Source organism: Mustela lutreola, chromosome 13 (assembly GCF_030435805.1).
Source record: "Mustela lutreola isolate mMusLut2 chromosome 13, mMusLut2.pri, whole genome shotgun sequence".
NCBI lineage: Eukaryota > Metazoa > Chordata > Mammalia > Carnivora > Mustelidae > Mustela > Mustela lutreola.
The window spans coordinates 8592649-8608665 of record NC_081302.1 but is presented as its reverse complement, the minus strand read 5'-3'; positions in this window follow the sequence as shown (position 1 = coordinate 8608665).

The window sequence follows — 16017 nt, the reverse complement described above, 5'->3', positions numbered from 1 at the left end:
AGAGTGTGTTGGATTGTGCAGAATGGATTCCTTCTTGAAAATTACCCATAGAAGATGTCCTTCATCTTAGTGTGACAGGGAAAGTAGGGGTGGACTGTGAGGTCACTGGACATTTATTTGGAGCTGGGTGAAAGAGCCTGCCCCGTTGGCACTTTGGAAAGATGAGGGGATGGCGTGCAGTTTAGACTGAAACTTTTAGAAGCTCAACACAGGAAGTTGGCATGGTGGGAATTTGCCTACATAATGGTGTAATTTGATCCTAGGGAAACAGGGATTTGTATTTTACAGAGTTTTGTCTCTATCAGATTATTATAATGAGTTCCTTCAACTTGTCCTGAGGCATTATTCTTACACCTATTGATGGTGGGGCTTGAGTTTTCAATATGCCACGTTCCACCATATGTCTCATTTCCAGTGCTAGGTTTTAAAAAAATTCTCAAGCAGAAAGCTTGACATTCTTTTAAAAAAAATTTTATTTAATTTTTTTTCAGTGTTCCAGAATTCATTGTTTATGCACCACACCCAGTGCTCCAAGCAATATGTGCCCTCCATAATACCCACCACCAGGCTCACCCAACACTCACCCCCATCCCCTCCAAAACCCTCAGTTTGTTTCTCAGAGTCCACGGTCTCTCATGGTTTGTCTCCCCCTCTGATTTTCCTCAACTCACTTCTCTCCATCTCCTAGTATCCTCTGTGTTATTCCTTATGCTCCACAAGTAAGTGAAACCATATGATACTTGACTCTCTCTTCTTGACTTATTTCAATCAGCATAATCTCCTCCAGTCCCATCCATGTTGATACAAAAGTTGGGTATTCACCCTTTCTGATGGAGGTATAATACTCCATAGTGTATATGGACCACATCTTCCTTATCCATTCATCCATTGAAGGGCATCTTGGTTCTTTCCACAGTTTGGTGACTGTGGCCATTGCTCCTATGAACATTGGAGTACCCTATGGCTCTTCTTTTCACTACATCTGTACCTTTGGGGTAAATACCCAGTAGTGCAATTGCAGGGTCACAGTGTAGCTCTATTTTTAATTTCTTCAGGAATCTCCACACGGTTTTCCAAAGTGGCTGCACCAACTTGCATTCCCATCAATAGTGTACGAGGGTCCCCCTTTCTCCACATCCTCTCCAACATTTGTTGATTTTGGCCATTCTAACTGGTGTAAGGTGGTATCTCAATGTGGTTTTGATTTGAATCTCCCTAATGGCTAATGATGATGAACATTTTTTCATGTGTCTGTTAGCCATTTGTATGACTTCTTTGGAGAAAGGTCTGTTCATGTCTTCTGCCCATTTTTTGATGTGATTATCTGTTTTGTGTGTGTTGAGTTTGAGGAGTTCTTTATAGATCTTGGATATCACCCCTTTGTCTGTAGTGTCATTTGTGAATATCTTCTCCCATTCCATGGGTTTCCTCTTTGTTTTGTTGACTGTTTCCTTTGCTGTGCAGAAGCTCTTGACCCTCAGCTCTATGGTCAAATAATCTTCAACAAAGCAGGAAAAAATATACAGTACAAAAAACACAGTTTCTTGAATAAATGGTGCTGGGAAAATTGGACAGCTATGTGTAGAAGAATGAAACTTGACCATTCTCTTACACCATACACAAAGATAAACGCGAAATGGATAAAAGACTTCAACATGAGGCAAGAATCTATCAAAATCGTAGAGGAGAACATAGGCAGTAACCTCTTCGACATCGGTCGGCCACAGCAACTTCTTTCAGGATATGTCTCCAAAGGCAAAGGAAACAAAACGAATAATAAACTTTTGGGACTTCGTCAAGATCAAAAGCTCAACATTCTATGCCCATATCTATACATAGTTACTTGTGGAGGGTGATGCAAGGAGCAGAAACGGTTTGCTATTTTTAAATTTTTTTTTTTAAAAGAGAAACTTAACAAATGAGAGAATAGAACCAAAATTAAATAATCCTGAAAAGAAATTCTATTCTTCTACCATTTGGACGTATTTGTTATTATTATTTTTTTTGTACAAGTAGATCATCTATAGGTTAAAACAATTACGACACTTGGAATTTATCCATTTGTGTAGTGGGTAATTACAAAATTGCTTTGTTTAATTATGTGGTATTTTGTAGGAGGGTATTTTTAACCTTTGTCACTAGCACCACATGGAAGGAGACATAGCTCTTCATAATAAGTATCATAATTCTAATTGCATCTAAGGTTTATTTAGAAGCAGTTTTTTTTTTTTTTAAAGACATGTTTTAATTTGTGTGTGTGTGTGTGTTTTAAGTAGGTAAAATTTGCTGAAGTAAATTGGTTTGTGGCAACAAAAGTAACACAGGAAGAACTGCTTGTTCATAGTCTGCTCCACTATTCAAATTTCCTAAGCCCAGCTCTGGCTAACACAGTACCGATTCATTTCTGAAACATGAGGCACAGCCTTATATAATCAAGTGGCTCATTAGAGAAGATCAGAGGATTTCAAAGTACACTTTATAAATCAGAACTAATGTCCTGTATTTAAAAAGGAGATCAAAGTGGACATCTTATCCAGAAGATCCTTTGCATAAATTATCCTTCTTTGTTATTATCAGAAGCGACTTTCATTGACATTTGCTGTTAAGTCTATGTATGTACTGAAGATAGATTAAACAGTTAAACCATCACATTTATTCACCCAACATGATTATTGGGTGACTGATATGCAAGGTAATATAAACCCAACCCTGTGTATAGCACTGAAGCCCAAGAAAAGGAGAGGGTAGATGACTTAGCTCAGACAGAGAGCAAGTTCCCTCTGCCTCTGCCTTTTAGTTCTATTCACACTCTTGACAAATTGGCTGGTCCCCACTTGCACTGGTGAGGATAATCTTTACTTGGTCTACTGCTTCAAATGCTAATCTTTTCCAGAAACACCCTCACAGAAAACCCCAGAAATAATGTGTTACTAGCTATGTGGGCATTCCTTAGTCCAGTGAAGTGGATATATAAAATAAACCATTACAGAAAGTAGAGACCTGAATTTATAGTTCTACTTATTAGCTACATGAATTTGGATGTCACTTGCCTTTTGGAATCTTAGTTTTCTCATTTCTAAAAAGATATCAAATGCTGGCTGCATGGTCAGAATAAAATAGCGTATGCTGTAACAACAAGTAAACTCAGAAATCTCAGTGACTTAAATCAATAAAAATTGAATGTTTCCTAACATTTTAGTCCAATTTAGTTTTTGGGGGGTGGCAGAGAGGCAGGGTGGGGATAGATGCTCTATGTAGGATGATTGTTAGGGATTCCATCTTGGGATGCCATTGTCCTTAATATTTGGTCCCCACATTCACTGCAGAAGGGAAGGGAGAGGAAGAGAGATTGTTTAGTACCAGGCTCAGAAATCTGTTCTCATTCCATTGGTCAGAACTAGTCATGTGACTCCACCTAGGTCTTGGGAACTTACAAATCAGTGGTGTGCCCAGGAGGAAAAGGATATGTTGTAGGGGAGTACACAACAGTGCTCTGTGAATTTCTGGTGTCATTATGAAGATAATATATGTGAAAAGGCTAGGGTAATATATGTATGAAATAGTATATGTGGAAAGGCTGGGGCAATGTAAATCACTCCTCAGCATATTAGTTTCTTAGGAATGGAAAGATAGATTTGGCCCAGGATAGCGAGGTCCTTAAATTATTGTCATTTAAGGAATTTATCATTTACTCCATAGGTTCGGGGGTGCAACTAAAAGCTTTTGAAGAAGGAAGTTACTTAAACTAATTTGTGCACTAGGAGGATTGAACCACTGTCTGTTGGCTGGGGATTCTGGAGAAAACTGTAGACAGTAGCCTTCTTTGGTAGTTGAGGAGCTATAGGGCCTGGAAAAAGGTGGGGTAGAAGTAATGTAAGGGGAGTAAGAAGCATTACACTGGACTACAGTATTTTATTAGTTTCTGTACCTGTGATACCTTCTGCAAGACCTGGGCCATAATATGTGCTAAATAAATGTTGCTGAGTGAATGAATAATGACTCGGTGAATGGATGAGTAAATGAACTCCATTCTGTAGTCCAGTTAATTAAAAATCCAGTATAGTTAACATAGAATGTTATGTATTAATTTCAGGTGTATGATATAGTGATTCAACAATTCTATACACTACTCACTGCTCATCATGATAAACATATCCTTAATCCCTTTCACCTATTTCACCCATCCCCCTACCCACCTTCCCTCTGGTAACCATCAGTTTGTTCTCCAGAGTTTAAAGGCTGTTCTTTGCTTTGTCTCTTTTTTTCCTTGTTCATTTGTTTCTTAAATTTCTCATATAAGTGGAATATTATGGTATTTTCCTATCTCTGACTAGATGACTAGATGACTTATTTCATCTAGCATTATACCATCTAGATCCATAAATGTTGTTGCAAATGGCAAGATTTCATTCTTTTTTATGACTAAGTAATATTCCATTGTGTCTATCTATCATCTGCCAGCTACCTGTTTATACCACATCATTTCTTCTTTATCCATCCATCTATTGACAGACACTTGGCTTGCTTCCAAATCTTGGTATTACAAATAATGTTGCAATAAACATAGAGGTATATATATCTTTTTGAATTCATACTTAAATTTTCTTTGAGTAAATAAATACCCATTAGTGGAATTACTGGATCATATGATAATTCTATTTTTAACTTTTTAAGAAACCTCCACAGTGTTTTCCAAAGTGGCTACACCAGTTTGCATTCTCACCAACAGTGCACATGGTTTCCTTTTTTTCCACTTCCTTGCCAACACCTGTTGTTTCTTATGTTTTTGATGGTAGCCATTCTTCTGACAGGTAGAAGGTGATCTTTCACTGTGGATTTGATTTGTATTTCCCTGATGATTAGTGAGGTTGAGCATATTTTCATGTGTCTGCTGGTCATCAGTATATCAACTTGGGAGAAATGTTTGTTCGGGTCTTCTGCCTAATCTTTATTATTTATTTTTTTGGTGTTGAGTTGTATAAATTCTTCATATATGTTGAATACTTACCCTTCATCAGATATATCTTTGCAAATATCTTCTCCCATTCAGTACGTTATTTTTTAGTTTTATTGATATTTCCTTTGCTGTGCATGAGCTTTTTATCTTGATAAAGTCCCAATAGTTTATTTTTGCTTTTGTTTCCCTTGCCTAAGGAGACATATCTAGAAAAATGTTGCTATGGCTGATGTCAGAGAAATTACTGCCTGTTCTCTTTTCTAAGATTTTTATGGTTTATGATCTCACATTTAAGTTCTTAAATTATTTTGAGATTATTCATGTATATGGTGGGAGAAAGTGGTCCAGTTTAATTTTCTTGCATATTTCTGTCATGTTTTCTCAACACTGTTTGTTGTAGAGACTGTGTCTTTTCCCATCGCATATTCTTTCCTCCTTTGTTGAAATTGGCCATATAATTATGGGTTTGTTTCTGAGCTTTCTATTATGTTCCATTGATCTGTGTGCCTATTTTTGTGACAGTGCCACACTGTTTTGATTATTATAGCTTTGTAGAATATCTTGAAAACTGGGATGGTTATACCTCCAGTTTTGTTCTTTTTCAAGATTGCTTTGGCCATTAGCAGGATTTCATTTGCTAATATTTTGTCAAGGATTTTTCCGTTGATGTTTACCAGACATATTGGCCTGTAGTTCTCTCTCATTCTCTCATTTTGTAGTATCTTTATCTATTATTCATTTATTGATTTATTTAAGATTTTATTTATTTGAGAGTGAAAGAGAGACAGAGATAGTGACAGAGATAGCACTAGAGTTAGCACAAGAGAGCACAAGTGGAGAGGAGTGGGAGAAGCAGGCTCCCTGCAGAACATGGAGCAAGCCTCAATTCCAGGACCCTGGGATAAATGACCTGAGCCAAAGGTAGATGCTTAAGTGACTGAGCCATCCAGGTGCCCTTTTACCTGGCTTTAGTGTCAGGATAATGCTGACCTCATAGAATGACTTTGGAAACTTTTCTTCCTCTTGTATTTTTGGGAATAGTTTTAGAAGAATAGGTATGAACTATTCTTTAAATGTTTGGTAGAATTCACCAGTAAATTTACCTGAAGCTGTCTGGTCCTGGACTTTTGTTTCTTGGGAGTTTCTTGATTACTGATTCAATTTCATTGCTCGTCTGTTCAAATTTTTTATTTCTTCCTGATTCAGTTTTGGGAGGTTATATATTTCTAGGAATTTATCTATTTCTTCTAAGTGTCTAATTTGTTGGCATATAATTTTTCATAATATTCTCTTATAATCCTTTGTATATCTGTGGGATTGGTTATTTCTCCTCTTTTATTTCTGATTTTATCTCTCTCTCCTTTTTTTAAATGAGTCTAGCTAAAGGTTTACCAATTTTGTTGGTCTTTTGAAAGAACCATCTCCTGGTTTCATTCTATTATTTTTTCAGTTTCTATTTTGTTTATTTCTACTTTAATTTTTAAAATTTTCTTCTTTCTAGTTTTCATTCCCCCCCTTCTTTTTCTAGTTCCTTTAGGTATAGAGTTATATTGTTTCTTTGAGATTTTTCTTGCTTCTTGAGGTAGGCCTGTATTGCTATAAACTTCCTCTTAAAACAGCTCTTGCTACATCCAAAGATTTCATTTTCATTTGTCTCCAAATATATATATTTTTATTTCCTGTTTGATTTCTTGGTTGACCCATTCATTGTTCAGTAGCATGTTATTTAACCTTCATGTATTTGTGTTCTTTCTAGACTTTTTGTCCTTGTGATTGATTTCTTGTTTTAGAGTGTTTTGTTCAGAAAAAAATGTAGGTCCTGACTTCAGTCATTTTGAATTTTTCAAGACTTGTTTTGTTGTCTAATATGTGATTTATTCTGGAGAATGTTCCACATACAGTTGAAAAGAACGTGTATTCTGTTGTTTCAGGATGGAAGGCTGTGGATTTTCTGTTAGATCTAACTGGTCCAATTTGCCATTCAAAGCCACTGTTTCCTTATTGATTTTCTATTTGGATGACCATTGATGTAAGTGGGGTAGTGAAGTCCCTTATTATCACATTACTATCAATTACTGCCTTTATGTTTGTAATTAGCTGCTTTATATATTTGGGTGCTCCCATGATGATACATACATATTTATAATTATTATATCATCTTATTGGATTATTCCCTTTTTGATTATATTGTGTTGTTATTTGTCTCTTTTTATAGTCTTTGTTTTAAGGTTTATTTTGTCCAATATAAGTATTGCTATGCCAGCATTCTTTTTACTTCCATTTGCATGATAAATGTTTTTCTATCCCTTCACTTTCAATCTGCAGTGTTCTTAGGTGTGAAAGGAGTCCCTTGTAAGGAGCTTTTTTAAACATTGTGTCACCCTAGATCTTTTGATTGGAGCATTTAGTTCATTTACATTGAAAGTAATTTTTTTGGAAGTAATTATTGATAGAGATGTACTTATTGCCATTCTTTTTTTGGTTTTATTTTGGGGAGGGTAGTTCTTTCTTTTCTTTTCTTTTTTTCCCTTTTCTGTTTCTTTCTTCTTGTTCTGTCTTCTCTCATGGTTTGCTGGCCTTTTTCAGTGATATACTTGGTACCTTTCTCTCTAATTTTTGCATATCTATTACTGGCTTTTGATATCAGCTTTGTATATAACATCTTTTATGCATATTGGGATCTATATAAAGTTGATAGTCACTTAAATTTGAACCCATTCTTTACTCCTCCCTTCCCAAAACATACATTTTATGTATGTGTTGTCATGCTTTATATACTTTATATACTTTTTTTTTGGTGAATCCTTTGACTGATTTTTAGAGATATGCTTATTTTTACTGCTTGTGTGCTTCCTACTTTTGTTACTCTTATTATGGCCTCTCCTTTCCAATCAGAGTCCCCTTTAACATTTCTTATAAGACTGGCTCAGTGGTCATGAATTCCTTTAATTTTGTTTGTCTGGGAAATTCTTTATCTCTTCTTCTATTTTCAATGCTAGACTTATTGGATAGAGTGTTCTTGGTTGTGGGCTGTCCCCCCTACCCAGCCAGCACTTTTGAATATATCATGCCTTCTGGCCTACAAAGTTTCTGCTGAAGAATCAGCTGATAGCCTTTTCGGGTTTCCCATGTATGTAACGTTTTTCTTTTGTTTTGCTGCTTTTAAAATTCTCTCCTTGTCACTCATTTTTGGCATTTTAATGAATATATGTCTTGATGTGGTCCTCCTTGGGTTTTGTTGAGGGCTTTCTGTGCTTCCTGGATCTGGATTTCTATTTCCTTCTTCAGATTTAGGAAGTTTTCAGCTATTATTTCTTCATATAAATTTTTTGCCTCCACCCATCTTCTAGGATCACTATAACATGAATGTTATTATTCTTGATATTGTCTCTGAATGCCATAAGTGTATTTTTATTTTTTTCTTCTTATATTTTCCATTACTCTGTTCTCCAGGTTACTGATCTGTTCTTCTGCCTCTTCTAGTCTATTATTTATTCCATCTAGTGTATTTTAAATTTCATTTATTGAATTCTTCATCCCTGACTGGTTCTTATGTTATCTATCTTTTTGTTAGGGGTCTTACTGAGGTCCTTCATTCTTTTCTCAAGTCTAGTGAGTATCTTTATGATCATTACTTTAAATTCTCTATCAGGCATATTATTTGTTTCTGTGTCGCTATGATTTTGTCCTGTTCTTTCATCTGGGACATATTCTTCTGTCTCGTCATTTTGTCTAAGTCTCTGTCTGTTTCTTTGTGTTAAGAACATCAACTATGTCTCTTGCTCTTGATGGCCTTACAAAGAAGAGGGCCCTTATGCCTTGCAGTGTGATGTCCTCTGTTACCCAGAATCTGGTGCTTCAGGGTTGTCTCTTGTGTGTATTGCATGTGTCCTGCTGTTGTGGATGAGCTGCTTTCCTCTTCAGCCCAGTCCTCTGCAATGGCTTTCTTTGCCTGTGTTGTTAGTGGGCCAGTCTGGGACCACACTGGGTTGAGTTGAGTCAGGCAGGTGTTTGCAGAGATGCAATAGCACAGAACTGCAAGGTGCTTTCCTTGTGCTGTCCCCTGAGAAGCTTTCATTGGGAGGCCAGTCTACATTTAGACCAGACGGTTTGTCTCACAGCCCCCTGGTGGGACCTCAGTGGGACCTCTGTCTGTGGTTTTCTTTCCTTTCTCCTGGAACAAGAGTTACTTTGGAGTGGTGCTGACCCCTGTTGGGGTTCCTTACACACTGCCAGGCTTGTGGCATTGTGCTCTGAATAGGTTTTGGCCACGTGCATATTGGAGGTGGCAGGTCTGTAGGAGAACCCCAGTGCTGGGGCCTGTGAGGCCAGCAAGTTGTGGGCTTGTGGAAAGGAAAATGCTATGGGCTGAGGAGGGCCAGGTTGGAGGGGTTGCGTCTGCAGAAGCTATGTGGGGAATGGGACACATGGTGTTAGCAAAGTTTGTGTTGTCCCTGTGGGAGGGGACCTGGGGCAGAGGTCTGGCTGGAGGGGGATTATCTGTAGGAGAATGTGGGCATGGGTTGGGCTATTAGCAAATTAGGTTGCCAGTATAAGAGCTGACTAGTTCTGGCTGGTGTCTGTGTGTCAGTGCTGGGATATAGGGAAGGAAATGGCTCTCATCAGCTCCTGTGTGCCTGGAGAAGTCTCCCAAGATCCCTGCCCCTCCAGGACTTGCTCTGGTATTAGTAAGCAATTCTCCTTTCTGTATACCTGCATTTTTCAAACTGCTGCTTCTCTGCTTTATCTCTGTAGGGCTCTTTGTTGTACTGTCTCTTTAAGGGTGGGTACTTAGGTTCTTCTCTCCCTCCAGGCTCTTCCAAGAGCCTGCTGATTTTTAAAGTTCCAGGTGCTAAGACCTGCTGATTGTAAGAACTCTTGAAATTCCAGCTCCTCTGGTTTTCAAAGCCAAATGTTATGGGGTTGGTTTTCCCTGTGTCTGGGGCGCATGGGTATCTGTTTCTTTCCCTCTCCACCCTGTCACTTCTCCCTCCTGCAGACAGTCCTGTGAAGCCCCTTAGCTCCGACTGTGCCTCTATCCTTCTTACCCTTTGAAATGTGGCCCGTTCTTTTTTTTTCTTTTTTGCGTTAACATTTTTAAAAAAAATTTAATTAGTCAACATCTGTAGTGTTCAGTGATTCATCATTTGCATATAGCCCCCAGCACGCATCACAACACGTGCCCTCCTTTATGTCCATCACCCAGTTACACAACCCCTCCGTCCCTTCCACAACCAACCCTCAGTTCGTTTTTCAGAGACAAGAGCTTCTCACAGTTTGTCTACCTCTCTGATTTATTCCCATTCATTTTCCTTCCCTTCCCCTATGATTCTCTGTGCTATTTCTTATATTCCTCACATGCGTGAAACCATATGGTAATTGTCTTTCTCTGATTGGCTTATTTCACTTAGCATAATATCCTCCAGTTCTATTCACATGGATGTAAATGGTAGGAATCCATCAATCATTCAGTCAAGAAATGGGCAGAAGACCTGAATAGACATTTCTTCCAAGAAGACATACAAATGGGCCAACAGACACGTGAAAAAACGTTCCACATCAGTGTGAACTGTTCTCTACATTTAGCTGTGGAGAGTTTGTTCTGCCAGCCCTTGGGTTTTCTCTGGATTATTTACACTGATTTGGGTGTCATCCACTTGTATCTGTGGGACAAGGTGAGCTTAGGGTGCTCCTACTCTGCCATCTTCCCCAGAATCTAGAACAGTTAATTTTGTATAGGACTGTCTTTTCATATAAATCATATATTCATTGAGGTTGGGAATTGCTGCTTTTCACCTTTCTGTAGGGCAGATGTGAGCCTAATAAGCACCAATAATGTGTGGTGGTCAGTCCTCATACATGCATGCTGGTGCAGAGGGCTTTGCCACTGAGGATTAATTATCCTGGCTACACCAAAACGAACACTCACACAAATGAAGAACCTAGGCCCATGAGCCAGAGAGACATGGAAGTCATTTGGAGATGGGGACAGGGAAGTCACCTATGTGGTTTAAATTCTCTTCTTGATTTCAGTATAAATTTCTAACTTCTTGGCATGACCTTTAAATAACAAAATACTACTTTGTTAAAATCCAGAGGATTAGGGCACCTGGGTGACTCAGTTGGTTGAGCATTTGACTCTTGATTTTGGCTCTGTTCATGACTGCAGGGCCTTGGGATCGAAGCCAGTCCCAAGGGTTCAGGGTGTTAGGCTCTGTGTTCTGTGTGGAGTCTGCTTGTCCTTCTCCCTCTGTGTCTTCCCCACTCATGCTTGCTCACTCTCTCTTTCTCAAAATAAATAAATCTGATCTTAAAAAGCCCACAACCCCTTTCAAAATTCATAAAATCCCGGGGATTATATGAAATAAGTGCTACTTACCATAAGAAGCTCAAAAAATGGAAATAAATGAACATTGTAATATTAATGATTTCACTAAAAAACTATAATGACGAATGTTTACATTTCAACTTAAACATATAACTTATATGAGCAGAATATAATCTATGTCCACTGTATTGTTTTATTTAATTTCTCATGTAATCCTCAGGATTTTAGTAATTTAGTAGTTATGTCTGATAAACCATTTAGACATTTCTTTTGTTTATCTCTTTTACTAATGAACTTTTTAATCCATTTGGATAAAATGGATTGGTGGTAGAGAATTTTGTAGAAATCAGCAAATGTACTTAAAATTGTATAATATTAGTTATATCAACTAAAAGGTGAAAAGTTCATTTACTTATTTAATAAATATTGATTGACTTTTCTGTATGATAGCTCCATACTAGGCGTGATTCAAGGATGGATTTGTAGACCGCAGAGAGCCAACACGTTGAATCTTTGCCATGCAATAGATGATGAAAAACCTTCCAATTATATTTAGCTAAGAGAGCTTTTCAATGTGAAAAATAGCAATTTCCCCTACAACTTTAAGAAAATGATGCTTACATTTATATTGTAGTGTGTGCTTGTAGCAATGGTTAAACCACTGTTTCAGCTATAAAGTGGTCAATAATCAGAGGGTTATCAACTTGGTTTTACTTGGTTTCCTAATCCCTTTAGTTTTGGGTTGAAAGAATTTGCATAGGTATTTCTGAAATGTATATTTATGATATAATACACATAGGATGATATATATTGTATATCTGTCCACGTTGAAATAATGCAAGTATGTTATGCCTCATTTTCAGTGACCTGGAGCATAATAAAACCTCAAGTGCATTCTTTTGGCAAACTAGATAATGTTTGAATTATATAAGGTAGGTCTCAAATATGCATATTGGACATATATATATGGTGTGAATTGATCTTGGAATAGTCAACTAGAGATGAGTAAGTATGACCAAAATACTTAAATATCCCTGTGTAATTAATAGCGTGATTTATTAATTTGTAGGCCATTGGAGCAGAGAACAGATGCACTTAAGCCGTTACAGAATTTTATCTTGTTTTAGGTTATGAAAGATTAGGACCACAGAATCCTAATCCCGTAGACACATTTTAAAGCAAATCAAGCCAAAGATTAATTTTTTTCAATTATCATTTCATTTGTTTGCTTATAATGCCATAGTGATTTTTCAATGTGTTATACAAACATTACTCATATCAGGAGGAACAGAATAATGATTATGGGAAACGTTAATCAGAGTTCCTCAAACAAAGGATATCTGATCAGATTAGCAGGGCCTAACCCTGTATGCTAACTTTCCCCTTTGGTGGTTCAAAATTCTTTTCTATAGTGAAGTATTGAGAAGGGCTTCAGTGAAAACAAAAACAAAAGCAAAAACACCAAAACCTCTCGAAGTTGCTTGCAGTTCAGAATCTAGGGAAATGTTATTTCCCTAAACTGTGTAGGGAAAGACTATTTTTATTGGCACAGCAATTAACATGACACAGGATAGTTTTTTCTTCATCAGTTTTGCTGAGAAGTACTGTATTAGCTAGTTCAAAGACTATGGTTAATATTACTAGAAGTTTTATCTCAAAGTGGACCTTAAGACTATATTGAATATGCTGATTTACTTTCATGACTGTGTGTAAAACCCTTGATGGTGACCTGGTCAACCTGTTCTTTTTGAATTTTCCTAAATGCACTACGTGGTTATATACCCTTTTGCCCTTCCATATGGTCTTTAATTTGTGTTCTAGAATGCCCTGGAGGTTAACTTACACAAAGCCTACATGTTTTAGCTTAAGTGGGTGTTGGGACCCTGAAATAATTCCTTGACCCCATCTAAATGTCAAGAACTCTGAAGGCTCTTTGATTTTATCCTACTTTCAAGCTAACATGTTAGTTCACCATGGTTTCATGAATCTGATAGAAAGCGTGACACTCCTGGGTAAGAGACCCAGGATTTTATTACTCCCCGCAGAGAAAGCGGCAGGCACTTCATGCTCATGTCACCTACTTTTACCACCATTCCCCAGTCACCATGGGGCAACACATGGTCCTAGATGCTGCGTATGTACTGGGTTTGCTTCGAGCTGAGGACACCTGACCTTAGAAAACCTCTTTTCAATAAATGGAATGCCAGAAAACCTGCCCAACTTTTGCCCAGGAGGGAGACACTATTTTTGTTCTACTGCACAACAAACATTTCCCTCTGCTCTAGAAGGAGACATTGTTTCTCTCTTTCAAGGTTGTTCACTGTACAAACATCTTTGAAAAGAGAGGAAAGGTTGTCAGTGCCTCTGTGCAGAAGATGTGCACAAATGAGACTCATGCAGACCCAGCACTAAAATCTGTATCACCGCTTATGTGCTGTCCCTTGAATTACTGTAACCACTTCCACATTTTGTGATTATAGCGCTTCTTGAACTGCTCTATGTGTTACTTTTCTGAAGGGACCTTGTCTTTACTTCTGTATTTACCACACCCAGCTGGGTGTCAGGTACAGAGCAGGCATTTGGCAAAGATCCTGATATACAGGCTGGTGTCCTTGAAATATTTTCTGAGTAGGTCTTTACATTTATTGCCCCAGTTATTCTAGGAGAAGGGACAGATAAACAGAGTAAGGAGGATTCACTGAAAGCCTCAAATGGCTTTAGTCACTCAGGGGGAGGTTTTCCTTTAATATATAACAGTAGTACTGTGGCAGCTTTGGGGAGAGGTTGTAGGACTTAGCAATCAATAGCTATTAAGACGGAGTGGGACCCCAGTGACTGGAGTGCTGGCCGTCAAACAAGAAGCAGGTCAGGACAGTGGTGTCAATTAGCCACAGCACCAGGGACAGAGCCTCAGTCAGCACCAGCAGCAGATAAGCAAGACTTCAGGCCATGCTACATTGCATAGAGTCTCAAAAGATGTTTAGGAGTTTTCTGGATATAAAAATGGGAAAGAGAATCACATGTGGGAAGGAGTAGAGATAGGAACGTTGTGTGTTGGGGGAACCCCAAGGAATTATATATATATATATATATATATATATACATACATATATGTATATATATACATATATATATATATGTATATATATACATACATGTATATATATACATACATATATGTATATATATATATATATATATATATATAATTATAAAACATAGGTGTGTGTGTGTGTGTATTTACACACACACATATATATATGTATGTGCATAAATATATATATCTATATATGTATATATAGAGTTGGGGGTAATTCAACAGGGGACTAACCAGAGCCTAAGAGGTGTAGGTCACCTGACAGCACTTCTGAAGAGAGAAAGTATCATCTGAGTTCAGCAACTATTTGTCATGAGCCCAAAGAGAGATGAATGAAATTGGGAATAAGTGTTTAGAAACTGTCAAAGCAATTTGAGGGAGCATTTATGCCTCTTAATCTAATAAATAGATCTAATAATAGAAATCTTGGGCTTGTACTTTTTGTTTGTTTTTTACATGAAAGTTTTCCAATAATTAGTTTTTATTGTGTTTTACAAAGATATGTTCTATTATTGATCTTTGGTTAGGAAATACACTGATTTTTTTTTTTTTAAGATTTTATGTATTTATTTGACAGACAGAGATCACAAGTAGGCAGAGAGGCAGGCAGAGAGAGAGGGGAGGAAGCAGGCTCCCTGCTGAGCAGAGAGCCCCCAGGATCATGACCCGAGCCGAAGGCAGAGGCTTTAACCCACTGAGCCACACAGGCGCCTCAGGAAATACACTGATTCTTAATCCCAAATAGTTTGGGAAGACAGGGATAGGTGAAGCTTTTAATAGGGAGAAGTTACCTGGGCCTTTTTCTCTTGCCCTGGTTTCTCTAGCGGGGTGGGGGGAGGGCGGGGGCAGGAGAGGCTGGATTCGAGGAGGCCAGGCTAGAGGCTGGGTTTCAGTTAGCTGCTGATGGTGCTGCTGCCCCAGGGGAGGGTAGAGATCAGGACCAAGGGAGCGGCAAGCATAGTTGATGAGAAAAGGACTGGGCCAAGAGGCAGTAGGCCTGGCTAACCCTTATTAAAGCCCTTGGTAGGTACCAGGCATAGACTAAGTGCTTTTTGTAGGTTTTTTCATTTATCCTCCAACACCTCATAAAGCAGCACTGTGGTCATCAATCCCGTTTTACAGATGAACAAATTAAGAGAAACTGCAGAGCTTGTGTATGGCCACATGGTCAGGACGTGCTGGAGAGGAGACCTGAATCCATGTAGTCCAGTAAGCTGGAGTCCTGGGTCATTCCCCCAGGCCAAAAACTCGAGATGAATCATCGGAGTGGAGTGGCCGGGCGCCCTGAGGAGGAGAGCTCAGGTGTGTGGTCTGGCTGACCTGGCTGTGGGCTGACAAGCCAGTGCAGGGGTCGGAGACAGACGAGCCGCTCTGGCACAGGGCTGGAAAGGTGAGACGTTCATCCATGCTGAATAAGACTGCAGAAATGGAGTGAACTGAATTTGATGATTAAAAGCCTTTTCAAAATTAAGATAGTTATAGAGGACTGTGATATAAGCCCTTTGCTTTAGGTGGGCAGGCTGAATACAAAGGAATAAAGCAAAAGGAACATTTGAAATGTTCACAATGTTTCCAGAAACCAGGACCATTGGGCATATGTCAAGAGAGAAATTCCTAGAGGGGAGTAGGTTTTGC